Source organism: Sarcophilus harrisii, chromosome 4 (genome assembly GCF_902635505.1).
Source record: "Sarcophilus harrisii chromosome 4, mSarHar1.11, whole genome shotgun sequence".
In the NCBI taxonomy this organism is placed as follows: domain Eukaryota; kingdom Metazoa; phylum Chordata; class Mammalia; order Dasyuromorphia; family Dasyuridae; genus Sarcophilus; species Sarcophilus harrisii.
In genome coordinates this window covers 372,574,526-372,592,466 of record NC_045429.1, presented here as the reverse complement: position 1 = coordinate 372,592,466, position 17,941 = coordinate 372,574,526, and the positions used below count along the sequence as shown (strand labels likewise).

At 33.2% G+C, this 17,941-nt stretch overlaps 1 protein-coding gene across 1 annotated transcript in view; it reads left to right on the top strand.

Annotated features, from left to right (window-relative positions):
• Nucleotides 1-775: 775 nt before the first annotated feature.
• Nucleotides 776-17,941, top strand: part of LYST (lysosomal trafficking regulator) — a 221,227-nt gene continuing 204,061 nt past the window's right edge. Inside the window, exon 1 of the mRNA XM_031966940.1 lies at nt 776-992. The gene's annotated coding sequence lies outside the window, so the exon portion shown is untranslated. The remainder of the gene's footprint in view (nt 993-17,941) is intronic.

The following is a 17,941-nucleotide window of genomic DNA, read 5'->3' as shown; positions in this document are numbered from 1 at the left end:
AGAGAGCTGAAATATGGGGGTAAAGTATGAAATTAGATTGGTAAAAGTGTGTATCCATATGACTGAATCATAGTGACCCAGTTCAAGAAACAGAATTTTAATGCCTTATGCAGGACTGTCCTATTATCATTCTTTAATTAAGAACAATTTTCTGTGCATGAATGATCTTAGATGACTCTCCTACTGCAGAATAATCAGGAAGATATGAATCACCAATAAGAGTCGTGATGGGAATTATCTACTTGAAATCCATGTTGCTGCTTTCACTGCAAAGGCATCAGAGTGGATTTGCCAACTTGCTGCCATGTGACTAATGCTTGGCTGCCTTCCAAAAAGCAAAGACTTTTGGTCTTTGAAATGATCATTTTCCTTTCTCAGTGACCCTGAGATTTCCTGACATCACCAAATGAAAACTCTGTTGAAGACTGATAAAATGCAATTGCCAACAATCATTTTTTCCTTTTGTTCTTAGGCTTTGGTGCGTGTAAGTTGACTTATTGTGGATGGTATTGATAGTTAACCCATCACAATTTTTGAGGGTGCCTTTCTCTCTTTTTGTATTAATGAGGCATTTGTAAAAAGCATTGGCTTGACTTTGCCCCATGTCAGTAAAAGGTGAGGGGGAAAGCTTTTATTCTGTTGCTCCACCATGCAGTTATTTCTCTGGCTTTCAGCCTTGTCTCTTAACACAGTTGCATCATAAGGATGCTGCAAAATTTGTTGCAGTTCAACAGTAGTTCAGGCTGTTTAACTGAACTGTTTGCATTTCTAAAATGGTTAGAGAATAATACAACACCGACTCAGCTGAACAGACACAAGAAGTTAACTACTAGCAAACTGCTGATCTTGTTTAATAGCACGATGACAGCAAATTTCACTAAATGCATCTTCTCTGCTGATTGTCCTGCAGTGAAGGCAACACAAAGTGGCAATCAGAAGGGAGAAATCCCTGGCAAAGTTGGAAGAACTTCTACTTGCTCAGGATTGTCCAGGTAACTTAAAAATATAATCACAGTGAAGGTGTGGTGAAGAGTTTTTAAAATTTCATTTTAAAAGTCCTAATTCTTCTCAAATGCCAGCAAGGAACTTTGGTAGCTTTGTGGAATAGATAGAACAGAGGAGACACAAAACTAATTAAATAGAGTGAGGCAATAGGGGATTTGTCCCAGACTACTAAAATTTAGATGATTCTGACTTCAGTTATACTTTCTGCAACCTAGAAACAACTGAGGTTGGTATATATTTAGTGAGATTGATTAGTTTAAATAAGTAGCTACTAAATTGCCTCATTTGAGTTCCTTGCCACATAAACTTTTCCCCATGATCTCAGTAACATTGGTTTTAAAAGGTATCTTGGGATCTTCCCTCTTCTCCCTTCAACTGGATTGCTCTAAGGAATCATGGGCAAATTTGGCACCAAGTAAACTAGTTTGCTTTCCTGGTTGTAGAATTTTGAGACATCTTAGATCAAGGCATTTGGGAGAAGGAAAAAGTTAGGGACATCTATTGAGAAGTGATCTAAGAGTTTATTTGGTAGGTTCTGCTACCAAGTCTTAGAAATTTGTTAAATCAATCGTTAACAACAAGGAGAGACAATGAAGACTCCCCAGATTATTTTGAGATGATTGTATGAGAGGCTATTAAACAAGAATGTCATAGTCTCCACCTTAAAAACAAATACCCACTAGAACTCTATTATAACTGACTTTATTATTTGAATTCAATTATTGTAACAATTAGTCACAACAAAATTCTCATGAGATGAAGAATGATATATAGCGAGCTGGCCTTGGAGCCAAGAAACCTTGAGGTCAAGTGCAACTTCAGAGACATATTGGCTTTATAAGCCTGGACAAGTCACTTAATCTCTCGGTTTTGTTATGGCATATTGTTTAAATATATATTAAAATATATAAATATATAAATTATAGAGAAGGTAGGGACCTTCATTGATAGGAGTTTCCTCATCTAGTAATTCTCTATTCCAATGAAATCACAGGCCCAGTCCCTATCTTTATCTTATATATCTAGTAAAACCTCATAACATAAAACCTCTTTAGTCCTGTCCCCAATACAAAAACTGCAAAGTTCCACTGTATTTACCTTCCAATGCTATTTAACAAAAACAAGAAAATTAAAAAAAATAATATTTTATTTTTCATTAAATTACATGCAAAAAGAATTTTTTACATTCATTGGTGTTTTTTTTTAAGTTTTGAGTTCCAAATTCTATTTTTTCTTCCCTTCCCCCTCCTTCTTTCCTGACATGGTAAGAAATTTAATATAGGTAATATGTATGAATTATGTAAAACTTTTCCATATTAATGATTTTGAGCAAGAAGACTCAAACAAAAAGAAAATGAAAAATAGTATCTGTATTCAGAAAATGTCACTTCTTTCTCTAAAGGAAGATAATATTTTTCATTAGGTCTTTTGGGACTGTATTGGGTTACTGCATTGCTGAGAACTAAGTCTACCATAGTAGATCCTCACATCATCTTGCTGTTACTACATACATTTGTTTCCTAGCTTTGCTCACTTCACTTTGTACCAGTTCATGTAAGTCTTTCCAGGTTTTTCTAAAATCATCCTGCCAGTCATTTTCTATAGCACAATAATATTCTATTATAATTTTATACCACAACTTGTTTAGCTATTCCCCAATTGATGGATATCCCCTCAATGTCCAATTCTTAGCTACCACAGAAAGAGCTCTTATAAATATTTTTGTAGAAATAGGTCCTCTCCTCACATTTAAAAAAAAATCTTTTTGGGATACAAACCTAGCAGTGGTAATCCTAAATGAAAGAAGAACAAAAATATTATCCTGAATGTTTTCTAGGAATACAGTAAAAAAAATAATATCTTAGAGAGGAGGTGGAAGGAGAGTATCAATTTGACTGAATTATTTAATCTTATAATACACTTGTTATAGATAAGCTGGTAGTGGTAATTAGTAGTATGTAGAAAATTGGGCTTGGAGATTGGAAGGCCTAGATTTAGGTCCTGCCTTTGACTTTTACTAGTTATATGATCCTGGGCAGATCACCTAATTTCACAAGGCCCCAGTTTTCTCAAGTGTAAAGTATGGAGAGCCAACTAGATTGCCTCTGAAGTCCATTCCAGTTCTAAAGCTATAGTTACATAATTATAATGTCTATATGCTTCAGAAGCAAAATCCTATAGTTGAGCTCTGTACTAGCAAAAAGTATTCCCAAAGCTGATGAATCAGTCTGTTTTTTTCTTGGACAATATAGGCATGTTAGATAATTTATGATTTTGTACCATCAGATCAAAGTAGAAATATCTCTTTTAAACAACACTGCAATCATAGTAGATTATTCTTTCAGAAAACCCAACTTTTAAATTGAATCAATACTTCTAACCAAGGATCAGATAAATACAAAGATGTCTTGTGTTCCTGCAATGATTAATGTACCCTGTGACTCCTAAATGTGTAAATAGCATCAACACTGAACATACAAAGTTTATCTTCCAAAATCAATCACATATCTCAAATATATGTGTCCACTTAAAAAACTACAATCTAATTCCTTTGGTGGTTAGAATGTAGTTGGATACTTCAGACAGAAAAAAAGATTCTGGAAGGAGCATGTAATAATAACTAACACCTACATAGCTCTTTGAGGTTTATTAAGAACTTTTTAGAAGTTATCATATTTGATTCAAATAACAACCTTGTGAGGTAGGGAATCTTATTATTTGCATTTTGCAAATGAGTAAACTAAATCTGGGAGAATCTGGGAGAGATTAAATGATTTGTCCCAGTTTACATAACTAGTAAGCATTTAGGAAGGATTTAAACTCACATATTCCAAATATAATATTCTATCTATTGTACCATCTAAAAGAGAAGAACATTTTTCTGCCAGAACAGAAGAAGTAGTTTCAAACTGAGTAACTATAACCATATGTTATAACAATTGAAAACAAAAACTAGATTTTCACTAAAATCTTTTCACTAAGAAAATGATTCTCAACAGCCCAGAAGAAATTTGTATTATTTTTTTTCTTTTTCTATTTTTGTAAGTATTTTATGCAATATTGGGATTGATTTTTCCTTGAATTTTGGGTAGAATTCACTTATAAATCTAGATGGTCCTAAGTTTTTTTTTTTCTTTATGTTGTCCAATTTCCATTTCTGATGGTATTTTAAATTTCTCATTTCTTGTTCTGTTTAATTTCTCTGTTTCTCGATTTATATTTCATTTCTCCCAAAATTTATTCATCAAATTCATTAAAATTCAAAGTTATTTTGACAGAGAACTGGACAAAATATTTTTAATTATCTCACTTATTTTCTCTTTATTTGTTTTAAATTATTTTTATATTGACTATTTCATTTTTTGTTTCTCTTTTTAAATCAGTTTAGCTAACACGTTGATTATTTTAATACATTTATTTAAAAGTAGCTTCTGATTTTATTTATCAACTCATTTTTGCTGTCAATTTCATTAACTTCTTCCTTGATTATCAGAAGTTACACCTTCACAATTAGCTACTTTATTAGTTGCATCTTTCTAGTTTATTAGCCAAACAACTAATTCATCAATCTATTCTTTCTTTTGTTGGTGAAAGTTTAGAGCTGGGATTCTGAAAGTCTTTGTGGTGTGAACCCTATTTTGTAGTCTAGTGGATCCTGTGGAGTCCTTCACAGAATAATATTTTAAATACATAAAATACAAAAAATAAAATAATAATATTTTAAATACATAAAATAAAAAAGTATGACAAAGAAATATGATTATATTGAAATAGTTATCAAAATATTTTTTCAGTTCCTAGACCCCATGGTTTAGAGATATAAACATTACTTTAATAACTCTTCAGCTATATCCTTAAAAGTCTGGATTGATTTAAAAAATTTTTTTGAGGAAACCATCTATTATATTTGTGATTTGTTTTTTGACTCACTACTTCTTTAGGATTCAATTATTTAGTCTTTATTTTACTTTTAGTACTTTCTTTAAAGAATCTTATTAAATATACATGTTGTGTTTTATAAAGAATGAATCTAATTGTTTTTGGTTTTCTGAATTTGCTTTTTGAGATTTTTAATGCCCTAATGCATGACAAATATTTGTAAAAGTGTCATTCACAGCTGCAAAATATGAATATTCATTTTTATTCAATTCAATAATTGCCATAGAACTATCAATCTGGTATTAAGAATCATGCCTAAGTGAAGGGGCAGGTCAATTCTCCAAGAGCCTCCACAGCTGTGAATCATAACACCTGAAGGAGTTGCAAAGTAGCCTTTACTAACGCAGATGTTCCTTGTGGATTGGGAATGAGGCAATTGAGGAATGAGGAATTGGCAAGAGGAAAGAGGAGAGAGGCAATCATCTCCTCCTCCTCCTCCTCCTCCTCCTCCTCCTCCTCCTCCTCCTCCCTCCTCCTCCTCCTCCTCCTCCTCCTCCTCCTCCTCCTCCTCCTCCTCCTCCTCCTCCTCCTCCTCCTCCTCCTCCTCCTCCTCCTCCTCCTCCTCCTCCTTTTTGGAGTTGACCTCAGTTTCTTTAGTCCCTACTGCTGATTTATACCTCCCCTGAGTGGCTAGTCTTAGAGAATTAGAAGCTTTCTGATCTCCATGGATTATCCAGGTTCATGACACTTTTTATCCACTGACACCTTTTTATCTGGACACTATAGGTTTCCTGCTCATCAAGAATGGTCATGCAAGATTCAGATTTCCCTAAAGTGTCTTTGGATTACATAATGGTTGGCTTCTGGTTTATTTGCTTATGCTTGAGCTGGCTTTTCCAGTGCTAATTGGCTAGAACTATTTATACATAAATGTTTTAATACTTTCAGGATCTATTATTCTACAATGTTAATAATGGCTTCGGATCATAACCCTTCTATTCCTTAAAAGATGTTCTTGAGAGTTGCTACTACACAAAGTTTATTTCCCTGTGATCAATCTGATGATATGCATAATAACAGCTGGTAATGTTTATAGTGCACCTCACATAATTATCTCATTTGATCATGACAAAAACCTTATGGGGTAACTACTAGAGGATTGTTAACCCTGTTTTGTAGATGGAGCAAATTGAGGAACAGAGAGATAGACACTTAACCTTGATGTGACTCAGTTTGTTCACCTCTAAGATGAAAGACATTCTAGAAAGAGCCCTTTTAGGTCTAAATCTATGACTTTAAAGTGTTTTGACCACAATTATATAATTAATATAGTAATCTTTGAATTTGGGAAGGGGAAAATACTTTTGATAGAGTTTCATTTTGTGACAGCAATGGTAAGAAATGTGTATTCTACTGACACTAGGCTGACAACATATTTGATCTTGATGAGACGAAACCATTTGGAGCTGGTTTTACTTACCTCTGTCTAAGTTGAGTGCTAGGTTTTGTGCCATATTAGTATTCCATTGCTCCTTTTGTTGTGTTCTTGGAAGAGATGTTACTCCAAGGAAATAGGCAGCAGTTGTTACTCTTAGCATTTTTAATTATGGTAAAGACACTGAAACAATTGTTGGTATAGGGAAATCAAAAATTTTAACAATCGATCAAACTCACAATGAAACAAATTTAGTCACACTAAAACACAAAGGAAATCATAAATAAAAACAAACAAAAAAGAAAAAATATGCAAAGAACTTACAAATTACTGATGCAAAAAATTGTAATCAATCCTTAGAAAACAATAAAAAACCTTTAGATAGACCTAGCAGTTGAAATAGCTAACAGCTATTATTATTAAATGCTTGTCATGGCAAGGCAATACAAAGACTGGAAGGGAATAGCAGTAGATAATGTGTTGCACTAAGCAACACATTTGAATCTTACATCAGATGATTACTAGCAATAGGACCCTGGGCAAGTCACTTAACTACTTTCATCCTAAATTTCCTCATCTTTAAATATAGATAGTAGTATCTTCCTACAAGACATGTTGTAACGACTGAATGAGGCAACAGATGGAAGGTGACATGTAAATCTTAAAGTTCTCCATATATGCCAGTTATTATTTATTGCTGAAGATTGGGGAAAAAGTAATTTTATTTTTTTACTTATGAAACTTAGTTTTTCTTTTTTTTTTTTTTTTTTTTTAATTTAATAGCCTTTTATTTACAGGATATATACATAGGTAACTTTACAGCATTAACAATTGCCAAACCTCTTGTTCCAATTTTTCACCTCTTACCCCCCCACCCCCTCCCCTAAATGTCAGGATGACCAGTAGATGTTAAAATATGTTAAAATATAACTTAGATACACAATAAGTATACATGACCAAAACATTATTTTGCTGTACAAAAAGAATCAGACTCTGAATTATTGTACAATTAGCTTGTGAAGGAAATCAAAAATGCAGGTGTGCATAACTATAGGGATTGGGAATTCAATGTAATGGTTTTTAGTCATCTCTCAGTGTTCTTTTTCTGGGTATAGCTAGTTCAGTTCATTACTGCTCCATTAGAAATGATTTGGTTGATCTCGTTGCTGAGGATGGCCTGATCCATCAGAACTGGTCATCATCTAGTACTGTTGTAGAAGTATATAGTGATCTCCTGGTCCTGCTCATTTCACTCAGCATCAGTTCGTGTAAGTCTCTCCAGGCCTTTCTGAAATCATCCTGTTGGTCATTTCTTACAGAACAGTAATATTCCATAATTTTCATATACCACAATTTATTCAGCCATTCTCCAACTGATGGACATCCATTCAGTTTCCAGTTTCTAGCCACTACAAAAAGGGCTGCCACAAACATTCGTGCACATACAGGTCCCTTTCCCTTCTTTATAATCTCTTTGGGATATAATCCCAGTAGTAACACTGCTGGATCAAAGGGTATGCACAGTTTGATAACTTTTTGAGCATAGATCCAAACTACTCTCCAAAATGGTTGGATTCGTTCACAACTCCACCAACAATGAATCAATGTCCCAGTTTTCCCACATCCCCTCCAACAATCATCATTATTTTTTCCTGTCATCTTAGCCAATCTGACAGGTGTGTAGTGGTATCTTAGAGTTGTCTTAATTTGCATTTCTCTGATTAATAATGACTTGGAGCATCTTTTCATATGACTAGAAATAGTGAAACTTAGTTTTTCAAGATTATTCCAAAACTATTGGGTCTAAAGTCTAGTTGAGCTTATAAAGTTTTATAGCCATTATTATATTATAAAACAACCAACCCAAAAGTTTCAGGATTTTTTACTTTGAGTGGGCTTAGAAATCTAACCCCCATTGAAGGGGAAAATGAACTCTGATAAATATGTCAACATATTACAAAGCAGAATTATTCTGGAATTAAAGAAATTCTAAAATGAACAGGGAATAATACTACATGGTCTTTTTTCATGCCTCGTGTCCAAAAGGTTAAAAAGTTTGTCCAACAAATAGAGATAAATGTGCTTCAATGGCCTAAGAATTTATCTGATTTAAATCACACTGAAAATATGTGGGTCAAAATTAAGGCTAGACTTGGAAAAATGTTTATGAAATGTATATTTATTAACTATTATGTTACAAATATGGCTTCATGATAAAGAATTAACTATAGTGTCAAAATCTTGTGAATGTAATGCCAAATCATATAGAAAAAGTAGTTAAAGAAGCCATTTTATATGAAAGGTTTTTTTAGAGTTTATAAAAAGTTATAAAATTAATTAATAAATGTTATAAGTTGACCATAAGTCTCTCTATAATGGGTGCACCTAGGTGGTATGGTGGATAGAATGCCAGGTCTGGAGTCAGACTCATCTTATGTAAAATATATTTAGAAACTTAATTTGAGGCTTTACAATAAACTGGGAAAATATTTTTACAGTCAAAGGTTCTGATAAAGGCCTCATTTCCAAAATATATAGAGAATTAACTCTAATTTATAAAAAATCAAGCCATTCTCCAATTGAAAAATGGTCAAAGGATATGAACAGACAATTCTCAAATGAAGAAATTGAAACTATTTCTAGTCATATGAAAAGATGCTCCAAGTCATTATTAATCAGAGAAATGCAAATTAAGACAACTCTAAGATACCACTACACACCTGTCAGATTGGCTAAGATGACAGGAAAAAATAATGATGATTGTTGGAGGGGATGCGGAAAACTGGGACATTGATGCATTGTTGGTGGAGTTGTGAACGAATCCAACCATTTTGGAGAGTAGTTTGGAACTATGCTCAAAAAGTTATCAAACTGTGCATACCCTTTGATCCAGCAATGTTACTACTGGGATTATATCCCAAAGAGATTATAAAGAAGGGAAAGGGACCTGTAGTGCACGAATGTTTGTGGCAGCCCTTTTGTAGTGGCTAGAAACTGGAAACTGAATGGATGTCCATCAGTTGGAGAATGGCTGAATAAATTGTGGTATATGAAAATTATGGAATATTACTGTTCTGTAAGAAATGACCAACAGGATGATTTCAGAAAGGCCTGGAGAGACTTACGCAACTGATGCTGAGTGAAATGAGCAGGACCAGGAGATCATTATATACTTACAACAATACTAGATGATGACCAGTTCTGATGGATCAGGCCATCCTCAGCAACGAGATCAACCAAATCATTTCTAATGGAGCAGTAATGAACTGAACTAGCTATACCCAGAAAAAGAACTCTGGGAGATGACTAAAAACCATTACATTGAATTCCCAATCCCTATATTTATGCACACATGCATTTTTGATTTCCTTCACAAGCTAATTGTATAATAATTCAGAGTCTGATTCTTTTTGTACAGCAAAATAATGTTTTGGTCATGTATACTTATTGTGTATCTAAGTTATATTTTGATGTATTTGGCATCTACTGGTCATCCTGCCATTTGGGGGAGGGGGTGGGGGGGGTAGGAGGTGAAGAATTGGAACGAGAGGTTTGGCAATTGTTGATGCTGTAAAGTTGCCCATGTATGTGTCCTGTAAATGAAAGGCTATTAAATAGAAAAAAAAAAATTTGAGGCTTTATCCATCAATCAGTAAACATTTATTAAGAACCTGCTGTGGGCCAGCTAGGTGATACAGTAGTTAACGTCTGAGTCTGATTGAAGTCAGAAAAACTCATCTTTCTAAGTTCAAATATGTCCTTAGACACATCTAGCTATGTGATCTTGGGCAAGTCAAGTTTGCCCACCTGAATTTAGATCTTCCTGACTCTAGTTCCAATATTCTGCTTTTCACCTCTCTGCTTTTCACCATATAATGGTGTTTCTCTGAATTTATCTGTTAGTCCTTGGATAATGTGAGTCTGTTGACAAGCACCTACTTGAAATCTATCCATCTTAGTAAAATCCTCCAGAATGTGTGTTCTCTTGGCATAGCCTTTAAGAACTCTGGGTCATGTCCAATGGAATATGAAATAATCTCAATTTCATATACCATATACATAAGTAATTATGTAAAAACAGGAATCTATATTTCTATCAGAGAGAAATAAATCTGAAAAGATAACATGTTATGTATAGTTACATCAATACTTATAAAAATAAAGTAATGGAATAATAATCAATATGCTTTCTCTTTTTCTATTCAAGAATTAATAAAAGAAAACCCCAACCCAACCCAATACCAGATAATTCTGGATGCAGGTTCAAGGCATAGAACTGTCTTGGATCATAATACTTGTTATGTAGTATTAGATTAGTATTGCTTCATGAATAAACACTCTCTAAGTTCAATATTCCAGGCAATATATTACCAAACTATTGTTAAGTATATTGTATGATACAAAATCAATTGCCTTATTAATGTAAAGAAAAATCCCAAATTCACATTATTACTCTGGGTATAGTAGATTTATATCTTTGTCAGATCTAGATAACAAAGACAGAATATGTTCTTTACAAAGTCATGCTGGTCATTAGTCCTTTTTTCTTTTATTGTAATAATAGCTTTTTATTTTCAAAATACATGCAAAGATAGTTTTCAACATTCGCCCTTGTAAGTCCTTTTTTCTTAAAGGAAATCGTTATCATCAAAAGATATTTTTTGAATGCTACAACCAACTATACTGGTACTGTGAAAGTTTATAAAGTGGCCATAATCTACTGTCCCTGTCTTTTTGAAGCTAGATACTACATAAAGCAAAGTAGATAGATAGATGTGACCTTCTGCCTAGGATTCCATAGAACATTTTATTTTGTAACTCTCTAATTCACTTATATTATGCATCATAGTATTGGTAATTTTGTTTTATTCCCCCTATTGACTGTGGGGGTCAGGGACTTATCTAAAATTTCTATCTTTCTAAGCCCCAGTGTTCCCTATGCAATAGGAATTTAAATGTACAATACATATATTTGTATATATGTATCTATACATAATACTATGAATAGAGTTTTTAATGTATCTGTATATACATGACAATGTGGTATAAATGATCACAGCACTTAATGTCAGAGAGTCCAGAGAGTCCTGATTCTGCTACCCATATGACTTTAAGCAAGTTACTTAATCTCTTTGAGCCTTCTTAAGGATTTAAAAAAAGGCCCTGACAATGTTGATATTTATGGAACCAGAATGATAGCATACTCTAGTCTTTGATTTTGGCTTACTACACTTACTGGGTGTGGCAGAGGTTGTATTTACAGTCACTGATGATTAAAAAAATAAATACAAAAGCACTGGTGTCAAATGGTGACATTTTATTGAGAAATAAAACAACATAGATTGTTTGGGAAGAATTAGTCTGGTGGTTTATTTCTAGCTATCATACTTTCACTGAAGTCCTACTCTTAAGCTTCATTGTAGAGTTCCAATGACACTAGGTTCTCAAAAAAGTTTTTCAGTGGAATACGACCTCTGGAAAGATTTTGAGAATGGGCCTAGTTATGTACTATCTTTCTATCCCAGGAAGACTTGCCTAATTAATTTTGAAGAGATTTATCACCAGACTTATTCCTCAGAGATATATATATTTTTTTAACTACAACAGCAGAGAGGTTATAATCTGTGTCAATGCAGGAAGAATCAATTTGCATTCAAACCATAGTTTCTAAAAATATGGAGCTGGACATTATAAAATGTGGATAGTCAGCCTCAGAGCCAGGGTAATCTGGGTTCAAGTTCTACCTTTGTTCTGGCCTTTTGACCGTAGACAAGGCACTTAATCTCTGTGTCAGAGCTAATTTTCTTAATATCCTAAATTATAAAGCAATGGTTAACCTGAATTGGTAGAGAGAGAGTTCTCTCTTCTGGAAGTTCCCTATACTAATTATATCACAGTCATAACCTATCTGAGATGTTGACCAAAGAGGTAACCTCTGGATAGGGAAATAAGATAACTGTCAATTTGCATATATATATTTTTTTTAAATGTGAATGCTATTAGCAATGCCAAAAGCTAGAGGATATCCTCTTTCATTTCTTATTCTTAACATGGCAGAAGTGGTCAAGAATAAATAGAGTAAAATTGCCAGGAAAAAGTACAGTTCTTGGGAGTAAGGACCCACTCTTAAAAACAGACATAGGAACAACAGAATTTATATGCCCATAATAGCAACTGATTTTCTCTCTCCTCCCAATTAGCCCCAAACTATTTTGCTTATTGATTGATTGATTTCTCTTCATTAAAAGTTGGGAACTACAAGTAGAAGGCCCATATTACAATAGTCCTCAGTGTTTAAGAAATCAATTTAGATACCTACAAAGTAAATGAAATGCCCCCAACATTTTGCAAACACAAGTCTGAATCCTTTGTGATAGATGGCAAACTTAGGGTTAAAAGCCTGCTTTCTGACAATCAGCAGAGGCCCAGCTGCCAGTAAATGGGATATTGCCTAGATTGCCTGGGGAAACTCTTGTTCTCTTATTAAGTCTAATTATCAGTCAGCAGCTGAGTCCCAGAAAGGAACTAGAGGCTCAAAAGAAAACGGGTTAAAAGAGGTTATCTCGAGTGGTAAGCAGCTTAAGGAGGATGTTTTTCTGTCCAATTCCATCACCTCTTCCCCTCATTTCGTGACCCTAATGTGGCAAGGAAACAAGGTCATGGGTTCAATAATAATAATAATACCATTCTCAACTTAACTCCTTGTTTCAGAGGAAATCTAATAGATTTCTCTAGACTAAAAGAGGCTATCTTTTTATTTTGGGTATCAAACAAATACAAAGGGCATAGAAAATAGCTACTTTTTCACTTGAAATCAAGAAGGTGGATGGGGGTACTAACCACATGGGAAGCTCAGTGGATGACTAAATTGTTGTTGTTTTCCTTGAAAGTATTATGATGAATACCAGGAAAAATTGTTAACAAACAAAATATCCTTATTAAATGTAATATTGAAACCTTACATTTATATATAATACTTTAAGCTTTATGGAATTGTTCCTATTTTTTCCCTTGTGTGTTCCCTTTGTTTCATCAGTATAGGGAATTCCTAGAGAAGAAACTCTTTCTACCAATGTAGATTAATCACTATTACACATCTCATAGTTTTAGAAAGTTGCCTTGGTCATTGAGAAAGAAATGGCTTTCTTAGAACCATACAGGGAGCATCTGTCAGAGGCAGGCCTTGCTTTTTTTCTACTCTGAAAACAAGCTTTCTATTCACTATAACATACTATCCCTCAATTTAAAAGTTAAATCTCACACCCACTAGATATAACATAACAAAAAAAATTTATAAATGTTGGTGGGGCAGTGAGAGGGCAGGTATGAATATACTGTTGCTAGAACTGTGAACTAACAGCCATTCTAGAAAGCAATTTGGAAGTATAACCCCAAAGTACTTAAAGTGTTCATATCCATACACTAAGCAATACTTATTGCTTATATTATTGTGGCAGAGGTTATATTTACAGTCATTGATGATTAAAAAAATAAATACAAAATCTATTAGACATTTACTCCAAGTGTCTAATATTAGACATATTATTATTAATATGTTAGACATACTATTATACTATTAGATATATACTCCAAAGAGAACAAAGAAAGAAGGAAAAGATCCATGTGCATAAAAATATCTATAGCAATACTTTTTGCTATGGCAAAAAAAAAGCAACTAATGAACTGGCTGCTTATTAATTATTTGGAGCATTTTTCTTGCTACTGTTGATAGCTTAGATTTTTTTTACAGGTTTTTCTGTCCATAGTCTTTGACCATTTATCTATAGGGGATTGGTTAATTGCCTTAATCTAGACTTCAATATAGATATCATGCCGGAGTGAGGTAACAGCCCTCTACTTTGACCTTAATGATAGTACAAGTGTAAAAAAAAGGAAATTTCTGTATCAGCTGTTTGTATTTCTCTAGTGCCCTAATAAAATACAAAGAGCTAACATAGTTTGTTTGTTCCTGGAAGAATTTCATTACTATCTTTTCAGTCTATTAGGAGAATATGACAAATTAATTTCCTGTGTTTCTAAATATATTGTGGTGAATTAATATATACTGAGTCTCTATGTTTTGATATAAAATTCGGATCTATTTAAGCAATGTACCAATTTTATGGTAGTGCTTTGTCTTTCAAAATAGTTGGATTAGCCCAGTGCCTGTAAGCATAGTAAGCACTTTAATAAATGCATATTGACTAATTTCAATCCCCACCACTCTACTGAAATTGCTCTTGCAGGGGTCATCTCTGTTTGCCAAATTTGATGTCAGTCCTTTTCCTCTTTTTCCTCTCTAGATATTGACACTGTCTACCACTATACATCACTGCATAATTGTTCCTCTCTTGGCTTCAAAAATGCTAGCTCTCCTGGTTTTCCTGCTTTCTCTTTACCTATTCCTTTACTTTCTCCTTTCCTGATCCTTTGATTTCTCAAAACCTCCCTCTCTCTCCTGGGTCCCCTTTCTCCTTACTATGTCTCCTTTGCAATATTAATCATTTTGATGGTTTCAGTGATTACTCCTATGAAGATGATACTTAAATCTCTGCCTCGACTTTTGACATTTCTTGTGAGTTAAAGGTTTTCATCTTTGACTATAGGAACAATCAAAATGCTTGTCCCATTAGTATTGCACATTCCATATATGTGAGACTAAATTTATTATTATTCTCCAAAAATTCAGTAGAAACATAGATTTAAAGAACAAAGGGGTCTAAGATGACACTTTCCCTTTACAGATGAAGAGACAGAGGACCAAAGAGGTTATTTGTCCAAGGTCATACAAGTAAGAGTGGCAATCCTATCCCTCCATAGGATGAGTAGGAAAAGCTCAAGCTATCTTTAATTCTTCTTTTTCATATTCAATTGCTATGTCCAGTCAAATCTATCTCTACATCTTTTGCTTTTACCTCTGACTCTCAATCCTCACTTCTATTGTCTTTGTAGTGATTCTCCTGGATTTTACTCCCTTTTCTATCTTTTATTAGGTAGCTAGATTTTTTTTCTTTTTTAATACATAGTTTTGGTCAAATCTGTTTTCCTATTGTGTACTAAAAAAAAAAAAAAGTACAATTTATTTTCTATTCTTCAAGGTTCCAAGCATGGCATGACTATCATTTTTACCTGATACTTTCCTGCATACATTCTACTCTACCCCCAAATTATACTTGTTATCCAAACAGGAGTATCCTTTGTCTTATTAGGATGTGAGCTATTTGGGAGCAGGGACTATCTCACTTTTTTATTTGTATCTCCAGCACTTAGCTCAGAGTTTGACACTTTAATAAATGTCTTTTCTTTTTTTTTTTTTCATTCATTCACACCCTGTACTTTCTCATATTTAAGCCTTTCTCTTATACTGTTTCTATTGCTTATAATGTCATCTTCCCTTCTCTTTTATCTGTTAAATGTTTCGATATCCTTTAAAAGCCTTCTCAAATGTTCTTTTTCCTATAGAGTATTTCCTGATCTCCACAATTAAGAACAACTTTCATCCCCATACTCATATAGTTCATTTAGCAATCCTATAATTCACTTAAAAGGTACTATTATATATAATCATTCTTTTTTGTGTGTAATTTATCCCTATACTAGATCATAAGATCCATCTTTGTACAGGATAGATACAATAAGTATCAAATAAATGAATATTTTGTATTTTCTCATTCTATTTTTCCTCTTTGCAATAGATCTTAGATTAATATCAACACATTTAAAAGATATCTCTTGAGACTAACCCAAGAAAATCTGGTTTTTCTGAAATCCATTCAGTCCCAACCCCCTGTACATATTTTTGTACCATATAGTCTCAAGAGATAAAACCAAGTAAGACTGGTTTTGTTGAAATTCATTCATATTTTTGTACCATATATTTAGATTTCCTCTTTTGTTCCCAGTTTATTGAAATTTATTGAATTGCCCCAAATCGCAAGCTATTTCAGTCATTTTCTTCAATTGTCTTAATTTTTGGTCAAACATGGAAAGCATTGAAAAAAAAAATCTGCTGTTCCTATATTAACCAAGACAAAGGAAATTTGGCATATAATATCTCAGAATGGTTACTAACTAGTTTAGGATAAATTTTTAAAAATGTAATTTTACATTAAATTCTTTGAGGCAGTATTTTATATATCTAATCTGAACTTTTTTTTTCCTTTTTATTCTTCAGTTGAAGTCTAGGTTAGCAATAAGGGGAATTGAGGTAAGTTGCTACTGTGCCATGTGAATTAGAATGGAATCACTTTCCTTTGAAGTGAAATCATAAAAAGATAGGTTTTTTGTTAACTGCCAGCTTCTGATCTAGACAGCAGTGAAGAACAAAAGGTAAAAGAAAAATACAGAAATTTATTCAAATGGTTAAGTTTTTGTTCTGATACTTCTTTCACACATGACTAATGTGGAAATTAATTTTGAAAAAAGAGTTAAAAAATAATCTGAATTGAAATCACATAGTACTCATGATAGGAACACAACAACAAACATATATTTTGTTCAGAGAGGCAGATCAGTGAATCACAGATTTAGGACTGGAAGGAACCTCCAAGGTAATTCTTATTTTCACATGAGGAAACTTTGGCACAAAGAAGTTGAATGACTTACTAAAGTTATTTTTCACAAAAATCAAGTGGCAAAGCTGGAATTTGAAGTTTGTCCTTTGATATGAATCCAGTTTTATTTTTACTTTACCACACTGACTCTTTAAAACCTAAGAGGGTGCAAGAGAAGCTCTGTATATCAGAAAGATAGATACTTTAATAAAAATCCATGAACTAGAGAGTGAATGGGGTAAGTGAAACCATAAAAGAAAGGAACAATGGCAGTAAGGGAGTAGTCAGTCAATAAACATTTATTTAGCACTTACAATTTAGGCACTATGCTAAATTCTGGGATTTAAAAAAAATAAGCAAAAGATAGTCCCTACCTTCAAGATGCTCAAAACTTAATGGGGGAGTAAAAAAAAAAGCAAACAAATGTGTGCAATTCAAAGTATATACAGAATGAATAGGAAATAATTCAAAGAGAAAGCACCAGCATTAAGAGGGTTTGAAAACTTTTTACAGGAAACTTCCTAGAGAAGATAGGATTTTAGACAGGACTTAAAGGATGTAGTAATGATAGTGTTTTCTAATTCTACTGAAAATCTTGACTTATTCTGATGACATTATATTCCTTAAAAGATAGAAGAAACAAGGAAAGGGTCATCATTTTGACCAACAAAGAAGAACTGGTTGGTGATAGGGAAGTGTGGAGGAAAAGTGATTAGGTCATCTTGGAGTTCATAAAAGGAACAAAAGAGAACTGACAGTCAGAAATTAGCAATATATTCTAGGAATAATTGTTTTAATTTTAGAGAAAAATAAGTGAGACCATAGTGAAAAAGAATTTTTAATAAAAAACAATAAGAGGTTACATACATTTCTGACAAGAATAAGAACTGACATTTATATAGAAATTTTGACATTTGAAGGGTGCTTTACATATATTATTTCATTTGTCATTGTACAAAAATATAATTGCAAAAAAAGAGGAAAGTGAACATTGATAAAGATACATACCAAAGAGTGGCATGCTAAAGTGTTTTGTGTGTTGAATAAAAGAAAAAAAGCAAAATATAAT